Source organism: Narcine bancroftii, unplaced genomic scaffold (genome assembly GCF_036971445.1).
Source record: "Narcine bancroftii isolate sNarBan1 unplaced genomic scaffold, sNarBan1.hap1 Scaffold_157, whole genome shotgun sequence".
NCBI classification, from domain to species: Eukaryota; Metazoa; Chordata; class Chondrichthyes; order Torpediniformes; family Narcinidae; genus Narcine; species Narcine bancroftii.
In genome coordinates, this window is record NW_027211892.1 from 17,350 (window position 1) to 41,986 (window position 24,637).

General features: G+C 48.1%; 1 long non-coding RNA gene across 1 annotated transcript in view; it reads left to right on the top strand.

Annotated features, from left to right (window-relative positions):
• Positions 1-219: 219 nt before the first annotated feature.
• Positions 220-24,637, top strand: part of LOC138750510 (uncharacterized) — a 145,343-nt gene continuing 120,925 nt past the window's right edge. Inside the window, exons 1-2 of the long non-coding RNA XR_011349369.1 lie at positions 220-375; positions 11,723-11,851. This is a non-coding gene — a long non-coding RNA (uncharacterized lncRNA). The remainder of the gene's footprint in view (positions 376-11,722; positions 11,852-24,637) is intronic.

Sequence of the window (24,637 nt, forward strand, 5' to 3'; positions counted from 1 at the left end):
TGGAAGGGCCGAAGTGTTTACTGCTCCTTCGACTGCCTCTCTTTTCTGTCTTGCGATGCTGATTGGGTGCGACTGTGTGTTCCATCGCTCGCTGATTAGTTGCTTCAATTGCACGAGCCAATGGACTGATTCGGTGAGGCCGCTTTTGGATTGGACGCTGAAGTAGGGTTAGATTGATGGGCGGATTCGCGGGCTGATTGGCTCTTGCTGTGAGGAGGCGGGACGTTGGCGGTGGCGTCGTCAGCTCGGGGTCCGTCGCGTCGCCGAGGGCGCTAACGGGAAGAAGTTGGCGGCGGCGCCGGTACCTTCCTCAGCCGCGCGGTCCAGAGAAAGCGGGCGACCCGCAGCCCGATGGGCCCCACCGTTGAGCGGCCGGTACCTACGGGGTGTTTGGGTGGAGCCGGCGCGTCGGTGCGAGGCCTGATGGCGCCAACAGGGCGAGGCCGGAGGACGCGGGGTAACTGGCAGCGGGGTGGCGGGGGGGGGGAGAAGGGGAGGGGCAAGAAGGAGATTTGCACGTCTTTAGTTGGCGCATGCGCGATGGGTTCGCCACTTGGCGTTCGGTTCGCGCATGTGCGGTTGATACGCATGTGCCAAATGACGGCCCTAAGCGAACCCTTTGGGCAAGCGCCAACTGATGACTCGCGCATGCGCACAGAAATTAAGATGGCTTCCCCCAGCCGATGGACCCCGAGACACTGAGTCACAAATTCAATCCGCACATTTTGGGTCTTTCGTTCCCTGTGTCTCTGTTCTCGTTTGTCAAACCATTTGATTTTAAAAATAGGCTCTAAGACTTCAGGCACCGCACACGGGGAAAACTCCGACTTGCGACCATTGTGAGATCTGACTGATCCTTCAGTGTCCATGACGGTCGCAGGTCGGGGAGGGCCGTCTTGGACTGTCCGAGTGTTGCTCCGATTTCGCTTTTTTTTTGCTCGCCCGGTCGCTTGGCGTGCTACAATCTCAGTGTTTATAAGGGGGAAATTCTTTTAATGTTTCATTTACTTTTGCTACATAATTCTTCCTAGATTATCTGTGTAACATTGAAGGTTATGGGTTTTCATGAACAGCAATCATGATTTTACTCATAATTTGATGACGAAATGGATGGGAAACTTTTTGCTAATACTCCATGTGAATTGAAATAAAACTGAAGTGACAAACTTAGGAAGGTTTGTTTACCCTTCTTTTAAAGCAGGATGTCCAGATGATTTTCATCTTGCTTGCTGAATTAAAATGTGATTTGTCTGTTCTTAATGGCAGCTGCCATATTGGCATTGCAAGGAAAGATGGGAAATGGGTCAGGTCCTTGGTGGTCCCAGTAATGCAATGGAGAAAGATGTCACAGGGCTGAATGTGGTTTAGGGAGGGAGAGGGTGTTAATTTTTAGGAAACATATGTGTTCCGCCACCTATCAGTATTTTTTCTCAAATAGAAACTCCTGCTGGTAGAAGCCATTTCCTACTTTGAACAGGCCCAATGTCATTATCTAAGCAGATATTGTTACGAGCCCAAAGGACCCCAAAACCAGGCAGCAAAAGACATTCACCAAGACAGGTGGTTTTTAAAACAGAAGTTATTTTTAATCAACTTTAAACATGAAAATAGAATGAAACTTTAACTTAACTAACCCAAATTAACCCCCTTCTAATTCTAAGCACACATGTTTGTAATGTGTTTAAATTTTATGAAAAGTTCTTTGGTTCACAGTCCAATCTCACTTCTCCATCTTCCAAGTTCTCTGGATGCAGGCAATTCTTCTGCTGTGCACATAATTGATCATGTATAAATTTCACCAGGTTTTGGTGCTCGAAAGGTAAATATTTACTGCTCAGGAAGGTTCTTGTAGGGTTTGCAGAGAGTGATTTGTTGTTCCAGGATTTCCATAACTGAGGTACCACCATTAGTCACGTCAATGTCTCGCTGATGAAACTTGCCCCGTCAGGGTTTTCCAGATGGTAACTTCTTTCTTTAAGTGACCACAGAGTTCCATTTCTCTTATTCCAAACAACAGGAGTTCTTTCTTCTGCTCAAGCTGTGGTTAGATAAACAAAACCGGTGAGTGACTTTCCTGTAAGCGCCCTGCAGAAAGGTACTTGTAGTCATCCTGGCTCCATTTCCAAACAATGGTCATTCATTTTATTACATCAGTTCAGTTAACACCTAACCAAAATCGCAAATATTACCAAATTCTCCAAATATATTTATTCATTACAATATCACGTAAGGAGCAACTGGGTCGATGAACTACCTTGGGTTCTATTAGGAGTATGAACAGCTCCAAAAGAAAATCTGTCTGCATCATCTGTAGAATTGATGTTTCGTCCGGCCCTTATGGTTCCAGAAGATATTCAGTTCAGAAACAATTCAGTCATGGACGTCCTTCAACAACTCCGCAAGGGTACTGCTAACAGCAAACCATCCTCTACCAACTGGCATGGCAAAACTAGGCAACAAGTCCCCCAATCACTATTAAACACTGAATTTGTATTTGTACGAAGACAGATTCCAGGGGCACCGTTACTAAAACCACATGAAGGACCATTTTGTTTGATTAAGAGATATGGAGTGGTATATACATTGGACATCGGAGGGCATCCACAGCTATTCAGCGTGGAGAGACTTAAACCTGCCATATGGACCCTACTTCACCAGTTCAGTACTATCAACCCAGGCGACATGAACGTCTGCCTAACTCAAGCATATCTGGTATCTTAAGTTACAGTGACGATTTTGGGGGGGCATGATATAGCGAGTGCACAGCGCGGTATTACGAATTGCCACCGTCAGTTCCTAGACTTAACTGACACATCACGGGCTAACTGTGTAAACATTTTTCATCACCCTATAAACTTTTTCCCATTGTAAACCCGGTGTCACGGTATCTGTCTCAGACTCCTGCAAATCACCGTTGAACCTCCTACCCACTGTGTACCCGGAGTCAGAGTATATGCCTCAGTCTACCGAACATCACCATTAAAATGTCTCCCCACTGTTAACTCTGTGTCACGGTATCTGCAACAATGTATTGCGTTTCACGTTTAAACCTCTTCCACACTGTGAACCTGGTGTCACAGTACCTGTCACAGTTCATTGAACCTCAACGTTAAACCATCTCACTAATGTGAACCCAGTTTCACGGTATCCGCCTCAGTCTACCATACATCACTGTTAAACCTTCTACCCACTGTGAATCCGGTATAACAGTATATGCCAGAGTTTATTTTGTATCACCGATAAACTTTCTCCCCACTGTGAACCTGGTTTTCACAGTATCTGACACAGTTTATCCTTCATCACTGATAAACCTTCTCATTGATCTGAATCCGGTGTCACAGTTTCTGTCTCAGTGCGCCATACATCATTGTTAAAGCTGTCTCCCACGGATCCCCACTGTTTCCCATCAGTTTCCCACTGTTCCTCAGCTATTTCCCACCATTCCCCACTTTTCCCCATGGTTCCCCACTCTTCCACTCATTTCCCAATCTGTTCCCCCATTCTCCACAGTTCGCTATCTGTTCTCCACTACTCCCCACTATTCACCCCTGTTCTCCACTGTTTCTTAGTGATCCCCACTTTTCCCCACTGTTCCTTAGTGATCCCCACTTTTTCCCATCTCTTCCATCCATTCATCAATTTTTCCCACTGTTGCCCTCAATACACCATTGTTCCCCAACTGTTCCCCACTGTTCCTCACTGTTCCCCACCTGTCACATACTTTTGACCAATGTTCCACACGTTCTCCAATGTTCGCCTTTTGTTCCCCATTGCTCGCCCCGGTTACCCTGTGTTCCCCACAGTTCTTCACTGTTCCCCACTTTTCTCCAGCTGTTCCCAATCTATTCCCCACTGTTGCCCTCTGTTCCCTACTGTTCTCCATTTCTCCCACTTTTCCCTACTGTTCCACATTTCTTCCCCACTGTTCCCCACATGTCCCAACTGTTACCAACTGTACCCCATGGTTCCCCATTGTTGCCCATCAGATGCTCCTCTGTTTCCAATCTGTGCCCCATTTTTCCACACTGTTTCTCACAGTTCTCCACTGTTCACCATCTGTTCCCCACTGCTCCCCAGAATTACCCACTGTTCCCCATGGGTCCACTCTGTTCCCCATCTGTCCCCACAGTTCTCCAGCTGTCCCCCCTGTTCCACACTGTTCCGTACTTTTCTCCACTGTTCTGCATCTGTTCTGCCAAGTGCAAGTGAGGACAAAAATGCAAGGTGAAGACAAATGAATGTGTGGCTGAGGGGCTGGTGTAAAAGACAGGGTTTTGGCTTCTTGGACCATTGGGCTATCTTTTGGGGAAGGCATGACCTTTACAAAAAGAATGGGTTACACCTAAACTCAAAAGGGATCAATGTATTGGCAGCTAGGTTTGGTGCAGCCGTCGGATGCGGTTTAAACTAATTTGGCACTGGGATGGGAACCTGTATGATAAGCAAAGGACAGGAAAGATAAAATAGGAAAAGTTGGGTTAGGCAGCGAAAGTAAAAATCAGAAAGAGCAAGGAGGGTGAAAAAAGCAAATCTGAAGGCTTTATATCTTAATGCAAGAAGCATTTCGAACAAGGTAGATGAATTGGCTGTGGAAATTGAGACAAACAAATACGATTTGATTGGGATTACAAAACATGGCTGCAAGGTGGGCAAGCCTGGGAACTTAACATCCCGGGGTATACAATATTTAGGAGGGGTAGACAAGAAAGAAAAGGGGGTGGGGTAGCTTTGATGGTGAGAGAAGTAACGGACACAATTGACAGGAAGGATATTAACTCGGAAGATACGGAATCTATATGGGTAGAACTGAGGAATAGCAAGGGGTGGAAAACGTTAGTGGGTGTGGTATATAAGCCTCCAAATAGTAATGTAGAGGTGAGGGAAGGAATAATAAGGGAAATTAGAGAAACGTGCAATAAGGGAACAGCTGTCATCATGGGAGACTTTAATTTACATATCGATTGGACTAGCCAAATGAGTAAAAATACTGAGGAGGTGGAATTCCTTGAATGTTTAAGGGATGGTTATCTAGACCAATATGTCGAGGAACCAACTCGGGAGCAGGCCATTTTAGACTGGGTATTATTCAATGAAAAGGGGCTAATCAGCAAACTTCTTGTACAAGGCCCTTTGGGTAGGAGCGATCACAATATGATCGAATTCTCACTCGACATGGAGAGTGAAGAAATTATCACCGAGACTAAGGTCCTGAATTAAATAAAGAGAATTATGATGGTATGAGACGGGAGTTAAGTAAGATTGATTGGGTGGTTTATGGTGGGGTGGGGGGGGTGACGGTGGATAGACAATGGAAAGCATTCAAAGATCTAATGGAAGAATTGCAGAAATCATTTATACCGGTTTGGCATAAAAATAAACCAAGAAAAGTGACTCAACTGGGGATAACAAGGGAAATTAGAGACAGCATTAGGACCAAAGGGAGAACATATCAATTGGGCAAAAAAAGTACCAAATCCGAAGATTGGGAACAGTTCAAGATGCAGCAAAGGAGGAGAAAGGGATTAATCAAGAGGGCAAAAATAAATTATGAAAGTAAGCTTGCGGCAAACATAAAACCAACTGCAAAAGCTTTTATAGATATGTCAAGAGGAAAAGATTGGTGAAATCCAGAGTAGGTCCCTTGCAGTCAGAGTCAGGGGAATATATAATGGGGAATAAGGAAATGGCAGACCAATTAAATTGTTACTTTAGATCTGTTTTACAAGAGAGGATACAATAACCTCCCAAGGATGTTGGGAAACATAGACACTAATGCAAGGGAGGAGCTGAAATAAATCAGTATCTCTAAGGACATGGTCTTGGGGAAATTGAAGGGATTGAAGGCCGATAAATCCCAAGGGCCTGATAATCTACATCCTAGGGTACTTAAAGAAGTGGACATTCAGATAGCAGATGCTTTAAAAATTATTTTCCAGAACTCAATAGACTCAGGATCAGTACCCATGGATTGGAGGGTAGCTAATATTACCCCACTATTTAAAAAAGGGGTAGAGAAAAAGTGGGGAATTATAGGCCGGTGAGCCTTACATCAGTAAGGGGCAAAATGATGAAATCCATTATTAAGGATGTAATAGCGGAGCATATGACTAGCAGAGAAGGGATCGGAGAGAATCAACATGGATTTACAAAAGGTAAATTGTGCTTGACAAATCTATTGAAATTCTTTGAGATGGTGAGAGGTAAAATAGATGAGGGAGAGCCAGTGGATGTGCTGTACCTGGATTTCCAAAAGGCCTTCGATAAGGTTCCACATAAATGACTGGCATGCAAAATCAAGGCTCATGGGATTGTGGGGGGAAGGTATTTATGTGGATTTAACTGGCTGGCAGATAGAAGACAGAGAGTTGGGATAAACGGCTAATTTTCTGAGTGGCAGGCGGTGACCAGTGGGGTGCCACAGGGATCTGTACTGGGACCCCAGCTGTTCACAATTTACATTAATGATCTGGATGAGAGGATTGGATGTAATACCTCCAAATTTGCAGACGACACTAAGCTAGGAGAGGTTGTGTGCACTGAAGAGGGGGTCAGGAAGCTCCAGTGTGATTTGGATAAATTGGGGGACTGGGTAGATACATGTCAAATGCACTACAATGTGGATAAATGTGAGGTTATCCACCTTGGTAACACAAACCAGAGGGCAGATTACAATTTGAATGGCAATAGATTGGGAGATGGGGAAGTACAGAGAGACCTAGGGGTTCTTGTGCACCAGTCACTGAAGGCGAGCATGCAGGTACAGCAGGTGGTTAAAAAGGCAAGTGGTATGTTGGCCTTCACATCAAGAGGATTTGAGTATAGGAATAAGGATACCTTACTGCAATTGTACAGAGCCCTGGTGAGACCACACCTGGAGTATTGTGTGCACGTTTGGTCGCCTTATCTGTTCTTGCAATGGAGTGCAAAGGTGATTCACCAGGCTTTATACCTGGAATGACAGGAATAACTTCTGAGGAAAGATTGCACAATTTGGGATTGTACTCGCTGGAGTTTAGAAGATTGAGAGGGGATCTCATAGAGACATATAAAGTTCTGGCAGGACTGGACAGAATGGATGAGGAAGGGATGTTTCCAATGGTGGGGGAGTCCAGAACCCGGGGCCATGGTTCGAGGATAATAGGCAAACCATTTTGAACCGAGATGAGGAGGAATTTCTTTACCCAGAGGCTGGTGAATCTGTGCAATTCATTGCCACACAGAGCAGTAGAGGCAGGTTCATTGAATATATTTAAGAGGGAATTAGATATATTTCTTCAGTATAAGGGAATTAGGGGTTACGGAGAGAAGGCAGGGACGGGGTACTGAAATTTAAGATCAGCCATGATCTCATTGAATGGCGGAGAAGGCTCGAAGGGCCGAATGACCTACTCCTGCTCTGATCTTCTATGTTTCTGCCCTGTTGCCCATTTTCCCCAATCTTCCCCTCTGTTTTACACTGCTCTCCACTGTGCCCCTCTATTCCTCATTCTTCCCCTCTTCCCTTAGTTCTTCACTGTTCCCCACTGTTCCATAGTGTTCACATTGTTCCCCATGGGTCCATAGTGTTCCCCATCATTTCCTAATCTGCTTCCCACTGTTCCCCACAGTTCCCCACTGTTCTCCATTTGAACACCCTGCTCCACACTATTCCCTATTTTTCCCCACTATTCTGCATCTGTTCCACCCTGTTCCCCACTGTTCTCCAGCTGTCTCCGTTCCACATTTATCCCACTGTTCCACAACTATTCCCCACTGTTCCTGACTTTTCCCTTCTGTTCCCCATCTGTTACCAACATTTGTCCACTGTTACTCGCTTGTTCTCCACTGTTCGTCACCTGTTCTCAACTGCTCCCCACTGTGCCCCTCTGTTCCCCACTGCTCCTCTTTCTTCCCCCTGTTGGGGAACAGAGGAGCACAGTGGAGAACAGAAAGGAAAAGTGGGGAACTGTGGGGAATAGTCAGGAACAGGTGTGAACCTCTGGGGAACAGGTATATATGGGGAACAGATGGGGTACAGTGGAGAACATTGGGAAAAATGGGCAACAGTGCAGAACAGTTGATGGGGACCAGTGGGTTAAATGGGGAACAGAGGGCAAAAGTGGGGAACAGTGGGAATAATGCAGAACAGTGGGGAAAAGTAGGGAACCATGGGGAAAAGTATGGAACCGGGGGGACAGCTGGAGAAGATTGTGGAAGCGTGGGGAACACTGTAGAAAAATGGGGATCGGAGGGGAATAGTGGGGAGTGGGAGGGAACGAGGAAAGGAGAACAGTGGGGAACAATGTTCCGCACTGTTCCCCAACGTACACCCTGGTTCCCCATTGTTGACCAGCAGAAGCTCATCTGTTTTCCAACTGTGCCCCACTTTTCCACACTGTTTCTCACACTACGCCACTGTTCACCATCCATTCCCCACCGTGAAATATAAAGTGTTCACAATCCTTACTCTGGAGATAAAAGTTTTGAAGAACAGGTTCATCTTTATTTCGAGTCTGCAGAGTCGGGTGTCCCTGGTCTGGAGACACACTGGAAGTTCAGAATCATCACTCTTTTGTACAGTCCCATGCTCAACATCACCCCACCTTCATTTACCTTCTTCCAATCAGAATCCCAATACATTACAACATTCTCCTTCTCCCTTCCATCAATCCAGGTATCACTCAGTTCTTCCCTCTTCATACATTGCATGTTCATGTCTCTATGAGGCAATCGCAGTACTAGCTATAGACTATCTTAGGTCACTGTACCAACCTGAACCAGTTCCTTGCATCCTTGGGGCTTGAGATAAGAAGGGGCCCACTGGCTAGTACTGTCTACTCTCAAGCTCTTATCTACATACTTTGCATTCCATCATTTTTCACAGAATGGTGCGAGTTTAATCATATTCAACTGTTTTTCACAATTCCTCCTTTTTTCTCGTTATCATGTGTTTCTGATTAAACTGCATTATTGTTCACCTTTTGTTTCCTCAAATTGTACGAGTTGAATTTGTCGTTGTTCATCTGCCATGGGATTTTTTAATACCACCTGCTTCGCTCCAGTAGCTGAGCAAATGGATCTTGTGATAAAACATCGTAGGATGGCTGATCCAATCAATAAGCCCACTAGAATCATTCAGCCAGATATAGCAAAGTGCATTAACCATGGCACCCAACCTCCGAAATTCCAATCTCCCCATGTCCAATCACCTCCTTTTTTATATTTATCTCTAGTCTCCTGGATCTTCTCTCTACACTTTTTAATATGGACCACCAAATCCGAGATATTAGCTGATTCATCCAGGATGTATGTGTAACATTCAGAACCAATTAAAGGACAAGTCCTCCCTTTCTCTGTCAAAATAAAATCAAGGGCCATGCATTTTTGGAGGACTGTAAGTTGCATGGTGGCCATTTCTGCATTTATTGCCCGGACTTGGGATTGGACTTCCCCAAGTACCAGGTTCGTATTATTTACTAGTTCATCTAGGGTGGCTGCTATTTTTGAATCTCAACCGCACTTTGTGCAGCTCCATATGTTGGGAAAAACCTCCACATGAGACGATCTCCTTCAGTCACCCTTTTGCTTTTCCCATGGGACAAGCCTAGTACAGGTAGCTGATTAAGTTCACGGACATGGGGAATTAAGTAAGCCAGGTAATAACATCCACTCCAACCTTTAGGTGTACAGGTCAATATAAATCCTTTTGTCCGATTCCAACATTCCTTTTCTCCAGGTAACCATGAATAAATTTTACGTCCACACACCCAATATGTGCCATTCACCGGGTGTGGGATTCACAGTCGTGTGATGGTCTAATTCTTCATGAAATTGGAAATTCCTAGTTGGTTTCTCAAAAGGAAGCATCTCTCCAGACTGAGGAGTTGGTGACTTTGTTGGCTTTGGTCGTATCGACCACCCTTTGTATTTATCTTCAGTGGTTGGATCACTGTTGCTGGGCAAGATCTATATATCAAATAATTTGTGTAGGGAGAGAGGGATTGCTACTAAGGGGACTCCTGACTTGCCATGGTGTGGTATTTTTGCACAAACCCAACAATCTGTTTGATTTTGGTTCTTAGCATAATTAGTACATAGAGAGATAAAATAATTTTTAGGTTTAACACGCAAAGTTATGATATGTAAAAGTCAAATTGAAATAGTAAGCGCAAAAGTTTCATTATTGTAGTTTTCTTTTCTGTTCCTTTTTACTCCTCTATCCTTCCTTCTGTGGCTGGTGGTGGGACCATAGGTCCCTTTATTCTTTTTTTAAAGATTTTTTTCTTCACACTATGAGCCATATTCACCAAAATACCCACAAACGTTTCCCTCTTGAATATATAGTGTCATTTTTCTCCTTTTCCCCCCCCTCCCTTCCCTCCCTCCTTCCCACCCCCCTCCCCACTCACTAAACATTAAACATATACAATACAATAAACCCATTAAACAATGTCATCACACAATAAAATAGACAAGAAAATTGTGTCATCTACTTTTACACACTGGGTCAGTTCATTTCATCTACTTCTCATTCTGTCATTTCAAGAGGTGGTGGTCTGCGGTAGGACCTCTCTTTTGTGTTCCATGTACGGTTCCCAAATTTGTTCGAATACTGTGATGTTATTTCTTAAATTATATGTTATTTTTCCAATGGAATACATTTATTCATTTCCATGTACCATTGCTGTATTCTCAGGCTATCTTCTGATTTCCAGGTTGACATTGTACATTTTTTTGCTACAGCTAAGGCTATCATAATAAATCTTTTTTGCGCTTCATACAATAGTACTAGATATGGTCTGTTCCACCGGGGCTGAAGCTTTTCTTCTTTCCACGAATTGATCAGGACCCAGTCACCAGCATTCACAGAGTGGATAGGGAAATCCAGAGGAGGGCTCTGCACCAGCAGACGCTTAGCTTTTAAATCTGCAAGAGAACAAGAGACTGCCAGTCAATAATTCCTTAAAAACACATCATTATTTTTGACTGTAGGTATTCCTTCTATCCGCCCCAAATATGGGAGTCCAAATAACATCTCGTAAGGGGATATTTTAATGTTTTGTCATGGGGCTGTCCGAATTCTGAGAAGAGTTATTGGTAAGCACTTGGTCCAGGGTAATTTAGTCTCTTCTTTTAGTTATGTAATTTGCATTTTTAAAGTGGCATTCATTTGTTCCACTCTGGATGCCTTGGAGTATGCAGCTTCCATTTTATCCCTAAGGTTTCACAGACCTGTAAATTTTAGAAGCGAGGTGCTTTCCCCGATCTGAATTGATGGATTCGGCTATTCCATATCGGGGTACAATTTTTTCCAGAATTATATGCTTGTTCAGTGGCATTGACGGTGGGGAACGCTTCAACCCATCTCGTGAAATGGTCCACTACTGCTAGTAGAAATTTCCATCGCTGGACCTTAGGGAGTTTGGTGAAATCCACTTGTATCCGCTGAAATGGCCAGATTGCTAAAGGTGGTACTCCTCCAGCATAGCTTTCATAACTTTCTTATTAACCTTTAAACAGATCACACAGCGGTTCACTGCCTGTCTTGCTAGGATATAGACTCCTCTGCAGGCATAAGTTTGTAAGAATGCATCACACAGTGCTTGCACTCCCCAGTGGGAGCATGAGTGCAGTTCCCCTAGTATCTGCTGGGTGATTTCTTTATTTAACAATTGTCTTCCATCGGGGAGCCACCATTTTCCGTCTTCTTTGCTCCCATCTTTTCCATTTTTTTCTTCTTCAGGGAGGGAAAAGATAGGACCTTCTTCAGCCCTTCTCTGAGAGGGATCAGAGCCATCAGGTGGATGTACTTTTCCTGATTGTGCCGCTTGTCGGGCCAGTTCATCAGCCATCCGATTTCCTCGTGCTTTTGGTGAGTTCCCCTTCTGATGACCTGGTACATGTACTGTGGCAATTCTTTCTGGTTTGATTAATGCTTCCAAAGTCTTTTCAGTTAGTTGCTCATGAGCCAGTTCTTTTCATCTTGTTGTTATCATCCCTCGTTCTTTCCAAATTTTCCTAAATGTGTGTACCACTCCAAATGCATATTTCAAATCTGTACATATGTACCTTCCTGCCCTCCCAACAGTCCCCACAAGTCCCCAGAGTTCCCCATCAGTTCCCTATCTGTTCTAAACTGTTTCCCACTGTTTGTCACCTATTCCACACCTGTTCTCCATTGTTCTGCCTGCTGTTTCCCACCAGTTCCCCACTTTTCACTACTGTTCACCATGGTCCCCCACTGTTCCCCTCATTTCCCAATCTGTTCCCCACTTTTCTCCACTGTTCTCTCATTCTCCACAGTTCGCTATCCGTTCCCCACTGCTCCCCACTATTCCCCTCTGTTGCCCACTGTTCCGCAGAGATCTCCACTGTTCCCCATCCCTTCCTTCCATTCCTCAATTTTCCCCACTTCTGCCCTCCATAGTACAGTTCCCCACCTTTTTTACATGTTCCCCACTGTTCCCCATTGTTCCCCACCTGTCACACACTTTTTACCACTGTTCCCCACATTCTCCAATGTTCGCCAAATGTTCCCCACTGGTCTCCACTGTTACTCTCTGTTCCCCACTGTTACTCATTCATCCCCACTGTTCCCCACTGTTCTGCCGTTTTGCCCAATTCTCCACTTTTTTCTAATCTGTTCCCCCTGCTCCTTTGGCTCCCCTCTGTTCTGCAGTGTTCCCCACGCTTCCCACTTTTTCCAATCCATATCCCCTGCTCCCTTTGGTTCCACTCTATTGTGCAGTGCTCCCCACGATTCCCCACTTTTTCCAACCTGTACACCATGCTCCCTTTGGTTCCCCTCTGTCCTGCAGTGTTCCCCATGGTTCCCCACTTTTTCCAATATTTTCCCCCTGCTCCCTTTGGTTCCCCACTCTTCTGCATTTTTCCACACGGTTCCCCACTTCTTCCAATCCGTTTCCCCTGCTCCCTTTGTTTACCCACTGTTCTGCCTTTTTCCACTCCGTTCCCCACTTTTTCAATCCGTTCCCCCTGCTCCCTTTGGTTCCCCACTGTTCTGCAGTGTTCCCCATGGTTCCCCACATTTTCCAATCTGTTTCCCCTGCTGCCTTTGGTTCCCCTCTGTTCTGCAGTTTCCCCACGGTTCTCCACATTTTTTCCAATCTGTTCCCCCTGCTCCCTTTGGTTCCCCTCTGTCCTGCAGTGTTCTCCATTGTTCCCCTCTTTTTCCAATCCGTTACCCCTGCTCCCTTTGGTTCCCCTCTGTTCTGCAGTGATCCCCACGGTTCCCCACTTTTTCCAACCCGTTCCCCCTGCTCCCTTTGGTTCCCCTCTTTCCTGCAGTGTTCCCCATGGTTCCCCACTTTTTCCAATCCGTTCCTCCTATTCCTTTGGTTCAGCTCTGTTCTGCAGTGTTTCCCACAGTTCCCCACTTTTTCCAATCTGTTCCCCCTGCTCCCTTTGGTTTCACTCTGTTCTGGAGTGTTCCCCACGCTTCCCCACTTTTTCCAATCCATTTCCCCTGCTCCCTTTGGTTCCAATCTATTGTGCAGTGCTCCTCACGATTCCCCACTTTTTCCAATCTGTTCCGCGTGCTCCCTTTGGTTCCCCTCTTTCCTGCAGTGTACCCCACGATTCCCCACTTTTTCCAATCCGTTCCCACTGCTCCCTTTGGTTCCCCACTCTTCTGCATTTTTCCACAGGGTTCCCCACTTTTTACAATCTGTTCCCCCTGCTCCCTTTGTTTCCCCACTCTTCTGCATTTTTCCACACTGTTCTCCACTTTTTCAAATCTGTTTCCCCTGCTTCCTTTGGTTCCCCACTGTTCTGCAGTTTTCCACAATTCTCCACTTTTTTCTAATCTGTCCCCCCTTCTCCTTTGGCTCCCCTCTGTTCTGCTGTTTTCCCCACGGTTCTCCACATTTTTTCCAATCTGTTCCACCTGCTCCCTTTGGTTCTCCTGTGTTCTGCAGTTTTCCCTACGCTTCCCCACTTTTTCCAATCCGTTCCCCCTACTTCCTTTGGTTCACCTCTGTTCTGCAGTGTTCCCCACGGTTCTCCACTTTTTCCAGTCTGTTCCCCCTGCACCCTTTGGTTGCCCTCTGTTCTGGAGTGTTCCCCACGCTTCCCACTTTTTCCAATCCATTTCCCCTGCTCCCTTTGGTTCCACTCTATTGTGCAGTGCTCCCCACGATTCCCCACTTTTTCCAACCTGTACACCATGCTCCCTTTGGTTCCCCTCTATCCTGCAGTGTTCCCCACGGTTATTCACTTTTGCCAACCCGTTCCCCCTGCTCCCTTTGGTTCCGCTCTGTTCTGCATTGTTCCCCACGGTTCTCCACATTTTTTCTAATCTGTTCCTATGCTCCCTTTGGTTCATCTCTGTTCTGCAGTTTCCCCATGGTTCTCCACATTTTTTCCAATCTGTTCCCCCTGCTCCCTTTGGTTCCCCTCTGTTCTGCAGTGTTTCCCACGATTCCACACCTTTTCTAACCTGTACCGCCTGCTCCCTTTGGTTCCCCTCTGTCCTGCAGTGTTCCCCACTGTTCCCCACTTTTTACAATCCGATCCAGCTGCTCCCTTTCGTTCCCCTCTGTCCTGCATTTTTCATCACGGTTCCCCACTTTTTCAGATCTGTTCCCCCTGCTCCCTTTCGTTCCCGTCTGTCCTGCATTTTTCCCCACGGTTCCCCACTTCACCAATCCATTCCCCCTGCTCCCTTTGGTTCCCCTCTGTTCTGCATTTTTCCACACGGTTCCCCACTTCTTACAATCCGTTTCCCCAGCTCCCTTTGTTTACCCACTGTTCTGCATTTTTCCACTCTGTTCTCCACTTTTTTTAATCAGTTCCCCCTGCTCCCTTTGATTCCCCACTGTTCTGCAGTGTTCCCCATGGTTCCCCACTTTTTCCAATCCGTTTCCCCTGCTCCCTTTTGTTCCCCTCTGTTCTGCAGTGTTCCCCACAGTTCCCCACTTTTTCCAATCCGTTCCCCCTGCTCCCTTTTGTTCCACTCTGTTCTGCAGTTTTCCCCACAGTACCCCACTTTTTGCAATCCGCTCCCCCTGCCTCCTTTGATTCCTCTCTGTTCTGCAGTGTTCCCCACGCTTCCCACTTTTTCCAATCCATATCCCCTGCTACCTTTGGTTCCACTCTATTGTGCAGTGCTCCCCACGATTCCCCACTTTTTCCAAACTGTACACCATGCTGCCTTTGGTTCCCCTCTGTCCTGCAGTGTTCCCCATGGTTCCCCACTTTTAGCAATATTTTCCCCCTGCTCCCTTTGGTTCCCCACTCTTCTGCATTTTTCCACACGGTTCCCCACTTCTTCCAATCCGTTTCCCCTGCTCCCTTTGTTTACCCACTGTTCTGCATTTTTCCACTCCGTTCCCCACTTTTTTCAATCCGTTCCCCCTGCTCCCTTTGGTTCCCCACTGTTCTGCAGTGTTCCCCATGGTTCCCCACATTTTCCAATCTGTTTCCCCTGCTGCCTTTGGTTCCCCTCTGTTCTGCAGTTTCCCCACGGTTCTCCACATTTTTTCCAATCTGTTCCCCCTGCTCCCTTTGGTTCCCCTCTGTCCTGCAGTGTTCTCCATTGTTCCCCACTTTTTCCAATCCGTTACCCCTGCTCCCTTTGGTTCCCCTCTGTTCTGCAGTGATCCTCACGGTTCCCCACTTTTCCCAACCCGTTCCCCCGGCTCACTTTGGTTCCCCTCGGTTCTGCATTGTTCCCCACGGTTCCCCACATTTCCGAGCTGTTCCCCCTGCTCCCTTTGGTTCCGATCTGTTCTGCATTGTTCCCCACGGTTCTCCACATTTTTTCTAATCTGTTCCCATGCTCCCTTTGGTTCACCTCTGTTCTGCAGTTTCCCCATGGTTCTCCACATTTTTTCCAATCTGTTCCCCCTGCTCCCTTTCGTTCCCCTCTGTCCTGCAGTGTTCCCCATGGGCCTCACTATTTACAATCCGTTCCTGCTGCTCCCTTGTTTCCCCTCTGTCCTGCAGTGTTCTCCACCGTTCCATACTTTTTTCAATCCGTTCCCCCTGCTCCCTTTGGTTCCCCTCTGTACTGCAGTGTTCCCCACGGTTCCCCACTTATTCCAATCCGTTTTCCCTGCTCCCTTTGTTAACCCACTGTTCTGCATTTTTCCACACCGTTCCCCACTTTTTTCACTCTGTTCCCCCTGCTCCTTTTGGTTCTCCACTGTTCTGCAGTATTTCCCACGGTACCCCACTTTTTCCAATCTGTTCTGCCAGCTCCTTTGGTTTCCCTCTGTTCTGCAGTGTTCCCAACATTTCACCACTTTTACCAATCTGTTCCCTCTTCTCCATTTGGTTCCCCTCTGTCCTGCATTTTTCTCCACGGTTCCCCACTTCACCAATCCATTCCCCCTGTTCCCTTTGGTTCCCCTCTGTTCTGCATTTTTCCACACGGTTCCCCACTTCTTACAATCCGTTTCCCCTGCTCCCTTTGTTTACCCACTGTTCTGCATTTTTCCACTCTGTTCCCCACTTTTTTCAATCCGTTACCCCTGCTACCTTTGGTTCCCCACTGTTCTGCAGTGTTACCCATGGTTCCCCACTTTTTCCAATCCGTTTCCCCTGCTCCCTTTTGTTACCCTCTGTTCTGCAGTGTTCCCCACAGTTCCCCACTTTTTCCTATCCGTTCCCCCTGCTCCCTTTTGTTCCACTCTGTTCTGCATTGTTCCCCACGGTTTCCCACATGTCCGAGCTGTTCCCCCTGCACCCTTTGGTTCCCCTCTGTTCTGCAGTGTTCCCCAAGGTTCCCCACTTTTTCCAACTTTTACCCCCTGCTCCCTTTGGTTCCCCTCTTTCCTGCAGTGTTCCCCATGGTTCCCCATTTTTTCCAATCCGTTCCTCCTATTCCTTTGGTTCAGCTCTGTTCTGCAGAGTTTCCCACGGTTCCCCACATTTTCCAATCTGTTCCCCCTGCTCCCTTTGGTTCCACTCTGTTCTGGAGTGTTCCCCACGCTTCCCCAATTATTCCAATCCATTTCCCCTGCTCCCTTTGGTTCCAATCTATTGTGCAGTGCTCCTCACGATTCCCCACTTTTTCCAATCTGTTCCCCGTGCTCCCTTATATTCCCCTCTGTCCTGCAGTGTTCCCCACGATTCCCCACTTTTTCCAATCCGTTCCCCCTGCTCCCTTTGGTTCCCCATTCTTTTGCATTTTTCCACAGGGTTCCCCACTTTTTACAATCTGTTCCCCCTGCCCCCTTTATTTCCCCACTCTTCTGCATTTTTCCACACTGTTTTCCACATTTTCAAATCTGTTTCCCCTGCTCCCTTTGGTTCCCCACTGTTCTGCAGTTTTCCCAATTCTCCACTTTTTTCTAATCTGTCCCCCCTGCTACTTTGGCTCCCCTCTGTTCTGCTGTTTTCCCCACGGTTCCCCATTTTTTTCCAATCTGTTCCACCTGCTCCCTTTGGTTCTCCTGTGTTCTGCAGTTTTCCCTACGCTTCCCCACTTTTTCCAATCCGTTCCCCCTGCTCCCTTTGGTTCCTCTCTATATGCAGTGTTCCCCACGATTCTCCACTTTTTTTCCATTCTGTACCCCCTGCTCCCTCTGGTTCCCCTCTGCCCTGCAGTGTTCCCCATGGTTCCCCACTTTTTCCATTCCGTTCCCCCTACTTCCTTTGGTTCACCTCTGTTCTGCAGTGTTCCCCACGGTTCTCCACTTTTTACAGTCTGTTCCCCCTGCACCCTTTGGTTGCCCTCTGTTCTGGAGTGTTCCCCACGCTTCCCACTTTTTCCAATCCATTTCCCCTGCTCCCTTTGGTTCCACTCTATTGTGCAGTGCTCCCCACGATTCCCCACTTTTTCCAACCTGTACACCATGCTCCCTTTGGTTCCCCTCTGTCCTGCAGTGTTCCCCACGGTTATTCACTTTTTCCAACCCGTTCCCCCGGCTCCCTTTGGTTCCCCTCTGTTCTGCATTGTTCCCCACGGTTCCCCACATTTCTGAGCAGTTCCCCCTGCTCCCTTTGGTTCATCTCTGTTCTGCATTGTTCCCCACGGTTCTCCACATTTTTTCTAATCTGTTCCTATGCTTCCTTTGGTTCATCTCTGTTCTGCAGTTTCCCCATGGTTCTCCACATTTTTTCCAATCTGTTCCCCCTGCTCCCTTTGGTTCCCCTCTGTTCTGCAATGTTTCCCACGATTCCACACCTTTTACAACCTGTACCGCCTGCTCCCTTTGGTTCCCCACTGTCCTGCATTTTTCTTCACGGTTCCCCACTTTTTCAGATCCGTTCCCCCTGCTCCCTTTCGTTCCCCTCTGTCCTGCATTTTTCCCCACGGTTCCCCACTTCACCAATCCATTCCCCCTGCTCCCTTTGGTTCCCCTCTTTTCTGCATTTTTCCACACGGTTCCCCACTTCTTACAATCCGTTTCCCCTGCTCCCTTTGTTTACCCACTGTTCTGCATTTTTCCACTCTGTTCCCCACTTTTTTCAATCCGTTACCCCTGCTACCTTTGGTTCCCCACTGTTCTGCAGTGTTCCCCATGGTTCCCCACTTTTTCCAATCCGTTTCCCCTGCTCCCTTTTGTTACCCTCTGTTCTGCAGTGTTCCCCACAGTTCCCCACTTTTTCCTATCTGTTCCCCCTGCTCCCTTTTGTTCCACTTTGTTCTGCATTGTTCCCCACGGTTTCCCACATTTCCGAGCTGTTCCCCCTGCACCCTTTGGTTCCCCTCTGTTCTGCAGTGTTCCCCAAGGTTCCCCACTTTTTCCAACTTTTACCCCCTGCTCCCTTTGGTTCCCCTCTTTCCTGCAGTGTTCCCCATGGTTCCCCATTTTTTCCAATCCGTTCCTCCTATTCCTTTGGTTCAGCTCTGTTCTGCAGTGTTTCCCACGGTTCCCCACATTTTCCAATCTGTTCCCCCTGCTCCCTTTGGTTCCACTCTGTTCTGGAGTGTTCCCCACGCATCCCCAATTATTCCAATCCATTTCCCCTGCTCCCTTTGGTTCCAATCTATTGTGCAGTGCTCCTCACGATTCCCCACTTTTTCCAATCTGTTCCCCGTGCTCCCTTTGGTTCCCCTCTGTCCTGCAGTGTTCCCCACGATTCCCCACTTTTTCCAATCCGTTCCCCCTGCTCCCTTTGGTTCCCCACTCTTCTGCATTTTTCCACACTGTTTTCCACTTTTTCAAATCTGTTTCCCCTGCTCCCTTTGGTTCCCCACTTTTCTGCAGTTTTCCCCAATTCTCCACTTTTTTCTAATCTGTCCCCCCTGCTACTTTGGCTCCCCTCTGTTCTGCTGTTTTCCCCACGGTTCCCCACATTTTTTCCAATCTGTTCCACCTGCTCCCTTTGGTTCTCCTGTGTTCTGCAGTTTTCCCTACGCTTCCCCACTTTTTCCAATCCGTTCCCCCTGCTCCCTTTGGTTCCTCTCTATATGCAGTGTTCCCCACGATTCTCCACTTTTTTTTCCATTCTGTACCCCCTGCTCCCTCTGGTTCCCCTCTGCCCTGCAGTGTTCCCCATGGTTCCCCACTTTTTCCATTCCGTTCCCCTACTTCCTTTGGTTCACCTCTGTTCTGCAGTGTTCCCCACGGTTCTCCACTTTTTCCAGTCTGTTCCCCCTGCACCCTTTGGTTGCCCTCTGTTCTGGAGTGTTCCCCACGCTTCCCACTTTTTCCAATCCATTTCCCCTGCTCCCTTTGGTTCCACTCTATTGTGCAGTGCTCCCCACGATTCCCCACTTTTTCCAACCTGTACACCATGCTCCCTTTGGTTCCCCTCTGTCCTGCAGTGTTCCCCACGGTTATTCACTTTTTCCAACCCGTTCCCCCGGCTCCCTTTGGTTCCCCTCTGTTCTGCATTGTTCCCCACGGTTCCCCACATTTCTGAGCAGTTCCCCCTGCTCCCTTTGGTTCATCTCTGTTCTGCGTTGTTCCCCACGGTTCTCCACATTTTTTTTAATCTGTTCCTATGCTCCCTTTGGTTCATCTCTGTTCTGCAGTTTCCCCATGGTTCTCCACATTTTTTCCAATCTGTTCCCCCTGCTCCCTTTGGTTCCCCTCTGTTCTGCAATGTTTCCCACGATTCCACACCTTTTACAACCTGTACCGCCTGCTCCCTTTGGTTCCCCTCTGTCCTGCATTTCTCTTCACGGTTCCCCAGTTTTTCAGATCCGTTCCCCCTGCTCCCTTTGTTTACCCACTGTTCTGCATTTTTCCACTCTGTTCCCCACTTTTTTCAATCCGTTCCCCCTGCTCCCTTTGGTTCCCCTCTGTTCTGCAGTGTTCCCCAAGGTTCCCCACTTTTTCCAACTTTTACCCCCTGCTCCCTTTGGTTCCCCTCTTTCCTGCAGTATTCCCCATGGTTCCCCATTTTTTCCAATCCGTTCCTCCTATTCCTTTGGTTCAGCTCTGTTCTGCAGTGTTTCCCACGGTTCCCCACTTTTTCCAATCCATTTCCCCTGCTCCCTTTGGTTCCAATCTATTGTGCAGTGCTCCTCACGATTCCCCACTTTTTCCAATCTGTTCCGCGTGCTCCCTTTGGTTCCCCTCTGTCCTGCAGTTTTCCCCACGATTCCCCACTTTTTCCATTCCGTTCCCCCTGCTCCCTTTGGTTCCCCACTCTATTGCATTTTTCCACAGGGTTCCCCACTTTTTACAATCTGTTCCCCCTGCTCCCATTGTTTCCCCACTCTTCTGCATTTTTCCACACTGTTCTCCACTTTTTCAAATCTGTTTCCCCTGCTTCCTTTGGTTTCCCACTGTACTGCAGTTTTCCACAATTCTCCACTTTTTTCTAATCTGTCCCCCCTTCTCCTTTGTCTCCCCTCTGTTCTGCTGTTTTCCCCACGGTTCTCCACATTTTTTCCAATCTGTTCCACCTGCTCCCTTTGGTTCTCCTGTGTTCTGCAGTTTTCCCTACGCTTCCCCACTTTTTCCAATCCGTTCCCCCTGCTCCCTTTGGTTCCTCTCTATATGCATTGTTCCCCACGATTCTCCACTTTTTTTCCATTCTGTACCCCCTGCTCCCTCTGGTTCCCCTCTGCCCTGCAGTGTTCCCCATGGTTCCCCACTTTTTCCATTCCGTTCCCCCTACTTCCTTTGGTTCACCTCTGTTCTGCAGTGTTCCCCATGGTTCTCCACTTTTTCCAGTCTGTTCCCCCTGCACCCTTTGGTTGCCCTCTGTTCTGGAGTGTTCCCCACGCTTCCCACTTTTTCCAATCCATTTCCCCTGCTCCCTTTGGTTCCACTCTATTGTGCAGTGCTCCCCACGATTCCCCACTTTTTCCAACCTGTACCCCCTGCTCCCTTTGGTTCCCCTCTGTCCTGCAGTGTTCCCCACGGTTATTCTCTTTTTCCAACCCGTTCCCCCGGCTACCTTTGGTTCCCCTCTGTTCTGCATTGTTCCCCACGGTTCCCCACATTTCTGAGCAGTTCCCCCTGCTCCCTTTGGTTCCGCTCTGTTCTGCATTGTTCCCCACGGTTCTCCACATTTTTTCCAATCTGTTCCCCCTGCTCCCTTTGGTTCCCCTCTGTTCTGCAGTGTTTCCCACGATTCCACACCTTTTCCAACCTGTACCGCCTGCTCCCTTTGGTACCCCTCTGTCCTGCAGTGTTCCCCACGGTTCCCCACTTTTTACAATCCGTTCCAGCTGCTCCCTTTCGTTCCCCTCTGTCCTGCATTTTTCATCACGGTTCCCCACTTTTTCAGATCCGTTCCCCCTGCTCCCTTTCGTTCCCCTCTGTCCTGCATTTTTCCCCACGGTTCCCCACTTCACCAATCCATTCCCCCTGCTCCCTTTGGTTCCCCTCTGTTCTGCATTTTTCCACACGGTTCCCCACTTCTTACAATCCGTTTCCCCTGCTCCCTTTGTTTACCCACTGTTCTGCATTTTTCCACTCTGTTCCCCACTTTTTTCAATACGTTCCCCCTGCTCCCTTTGGTTCCCCACTGTTCTGCAGTGTTCCCCATGTTTCCCCACTTTTTCCAATCCGTTTCCCCTGCTCCCTTTTGTTCCCCTCTGTTCTGCAGTTTTCCCCACAGTACCCCACTTTTTGCAATCCGCTCCCCCTACCTCCTTTGATTCCTCTCTGTTCTGCAGGGTTCCCCACGCTTCCCACTTTTTCCAATCCATATCCCCTGCTCCCTTTGGTTCCACTCTATTGTGCAGTGTTCCCCATGGGCCCAATTTTAACAATCCGTTCCTCCTGCTCCCTTTGGTTCCCCTCTGTCCTTCAGTTTCCCCACGGCTCTCCACATTTTTTCCAATCTGTTCCCCCTGCTCCCTTTGGTTCCCCTTTGTTCTGCCGTGTTCCACACGATTCTCCACATTTTTTACATTCTGTACCCCCTGCTCTCTCTGGTTCCCCTCTGCCCTGCAGTGTTCCCCATGGTTCCCCACTTTTTCCATTCCGTTCCCCCTACTTCCTTTGGTTCACCTCTGTTCTGCAGTGTTCCCCACGGTTCCCCACTTTTTCCAATCTGTTCCCCCTGCTCCCTTTCGTTCCTCTCTGTTTTGGAGTGTTCCCCACGCTTCCCCACTTTTTCCAATACATTTCCCCTGCTCGCTTTGGCTCCCCTCTGTCCTGCAGTGTTCCCCACTATTTCCCACTGTTTGCAACCTGTACCCCCTGCTCACTTTGGTTCCCTTCTGTTCTTCAGTTTCCCCACGGTTCTCCACATTTTTTCCAATCTGTTCCCCCTGCTCCCTTTGGTTCCCCTCTGTCCTGCAGTGTTCCCCGACGATTCCCCACTTTTTCCAATCCATTCCCCCTTCTCCCTTTGGTTCGCCTCTGTTCTGCAGTGTTCCCCACGGTTCCCCACTTTTTCCACTCTGTTCCCCCTGCTCCCTTTCGTTCCTCTCTGTTTTGGAGTGTTCCCCACGCTTCCCCACTTTTTCCAATCCATTTCCCCTGCTCCCTTTGGCTCCCCTCTGTCCTGCAGTGTTCCCCACTATTTCCCACTTTTTCCAACCTGTACCCCCTGCTCACTTTGGTTCCCTTCTGTTCTTCAGTTTCCCCACGGTTCTCCACATTTTTTCCAATCTGTTTCCCCTGCTCCCTTTGGTTCCCCTCTGTCCTGCAGTGTTCCCCACGATTCCCCACTTTTTCCAATCCATTTCCCCTTCTCCCTTTGGTTCGCCTCTGTTCTGCAGTGTTTTCCACAGTTCTCCACCTTTTCCAATCCGTTCCCCCTGCTCCCTTTGGTTCCGCACTCTTCTGCATTTTTCCACACGGTTCCCCACTTCTTCCAATCCATTTCCCCTGCTCCCTTTGGTTCCCCTCTGTTCTGCATTGTTCCCCACGGTTTCCCACATTTTCGAGCTGTTCCCCGGCACCCTTTGGTTCTGATCAGTTCTGCAATGTTGCCCACGTTTCACCACATTTTTTCTAATCTTTTCCCATGCTCCCTTTGGTTCACCTCTGTTCTGCAGTGTTCCCCACAGTTCTCCACCTTTTCCAACACATTCACCCGGCTCTCTTTGGTTTCCCACTGTTTTGCAGTGTTCCCCACGGTTTCCCAATTTTTCCAATCTGTTCCCCCTTCTTCCCTTGGGTCACCTCTGTTCTGCAGTGTTCCCTACTGTTCCCCAATTTTTCCAATCCTTTCCCCCTGCTCCCTTTGGTTCCCCACTGATCTGCAGAACTCCCCACGATTCCCCACTTTTTCCAATCTGTTCCCCCTGCTCCCTTTGGTTCCCCACTGTTCTGCATTGTTCCACACGGTTTCACACTTTTCCGAGCTGTTCCCCCTGCCTCCTTTGGTTCCGCAGTGTTCCCCACGGTTCTCCACATTTTTTCCAATCTGTTCCCCCTGTTCCCTTTGGTTCCCCTCTGTTCTGCAGAGTTCCCCACGCATCCCCACTTTTTCCAACTTTTACCCCCTGCTCTCTTTGGTTCCCCTCTGTCCTTCAGTGTTCCCCATGGGAACAATTTTTTAAATCCGTTCCCCCTGCTCCCTTTGGTTCCCCTCTGTCCTGCAGTTTCCCCACGCCTCTCCACATTTTTTCCAATCTGTTCCCCCTGCTCCCTTTGGTTCCCCTTTGTTCTGCCGTGTTCCACACGATTCTCCACATTTTTTACATTCTGTACCCCCTGCTCTCTCTGGTTCCCCTCTGTCCTGCAGTGTTCCCCATGGTTCCCCACTTTTTCCATTCCGTTCCCCCTACTTCCTTTGGTTCACCTCTGTTCTGCAGTGTTCCCCACGGTTCCCCACTTTTTCCAATCTGTTCCCCCTGCTCCCTTTCGTTCCTCTCTGTTTTGGAGTGTTCCCCACGCTTCCCCACTTTTTCCAATCCATTTCCCCTGCTCGCTTTGGCTCCCCTCTGTCCTGCAGTGTTCCCCACTATTTCCCACTTTTTCCAACCTGTACCCCCTGCTCACTTTGGTTCCCTTCTGTTCTTCACTTTCCCCACGGTTCTCCACATTTTTTCCAATCTGTTCCCCCTGCTCCCTTTGGTTCCCCTCTGTCCTGCAGTGTTCCCCGACGATTCCCCACTTTTTCCAATCCATTCCCCCTTCTCCCTTTAGTTCGCCTCTGTTCTGCAGTGTTCCCCACGGTTCCCCACTTTTTCCACTCTGTTCCCCCTGCTCCCTTTCGTTCCTCTCTGTTTTGGAGTGTTCCCCACGCTTCCCCACTTTTTCCAATCCATTTCCCCTGCTCCCTTTGGCTCCCCTCTGTCCTGCAGTGTTCCCCACTATTTCCCACTTTT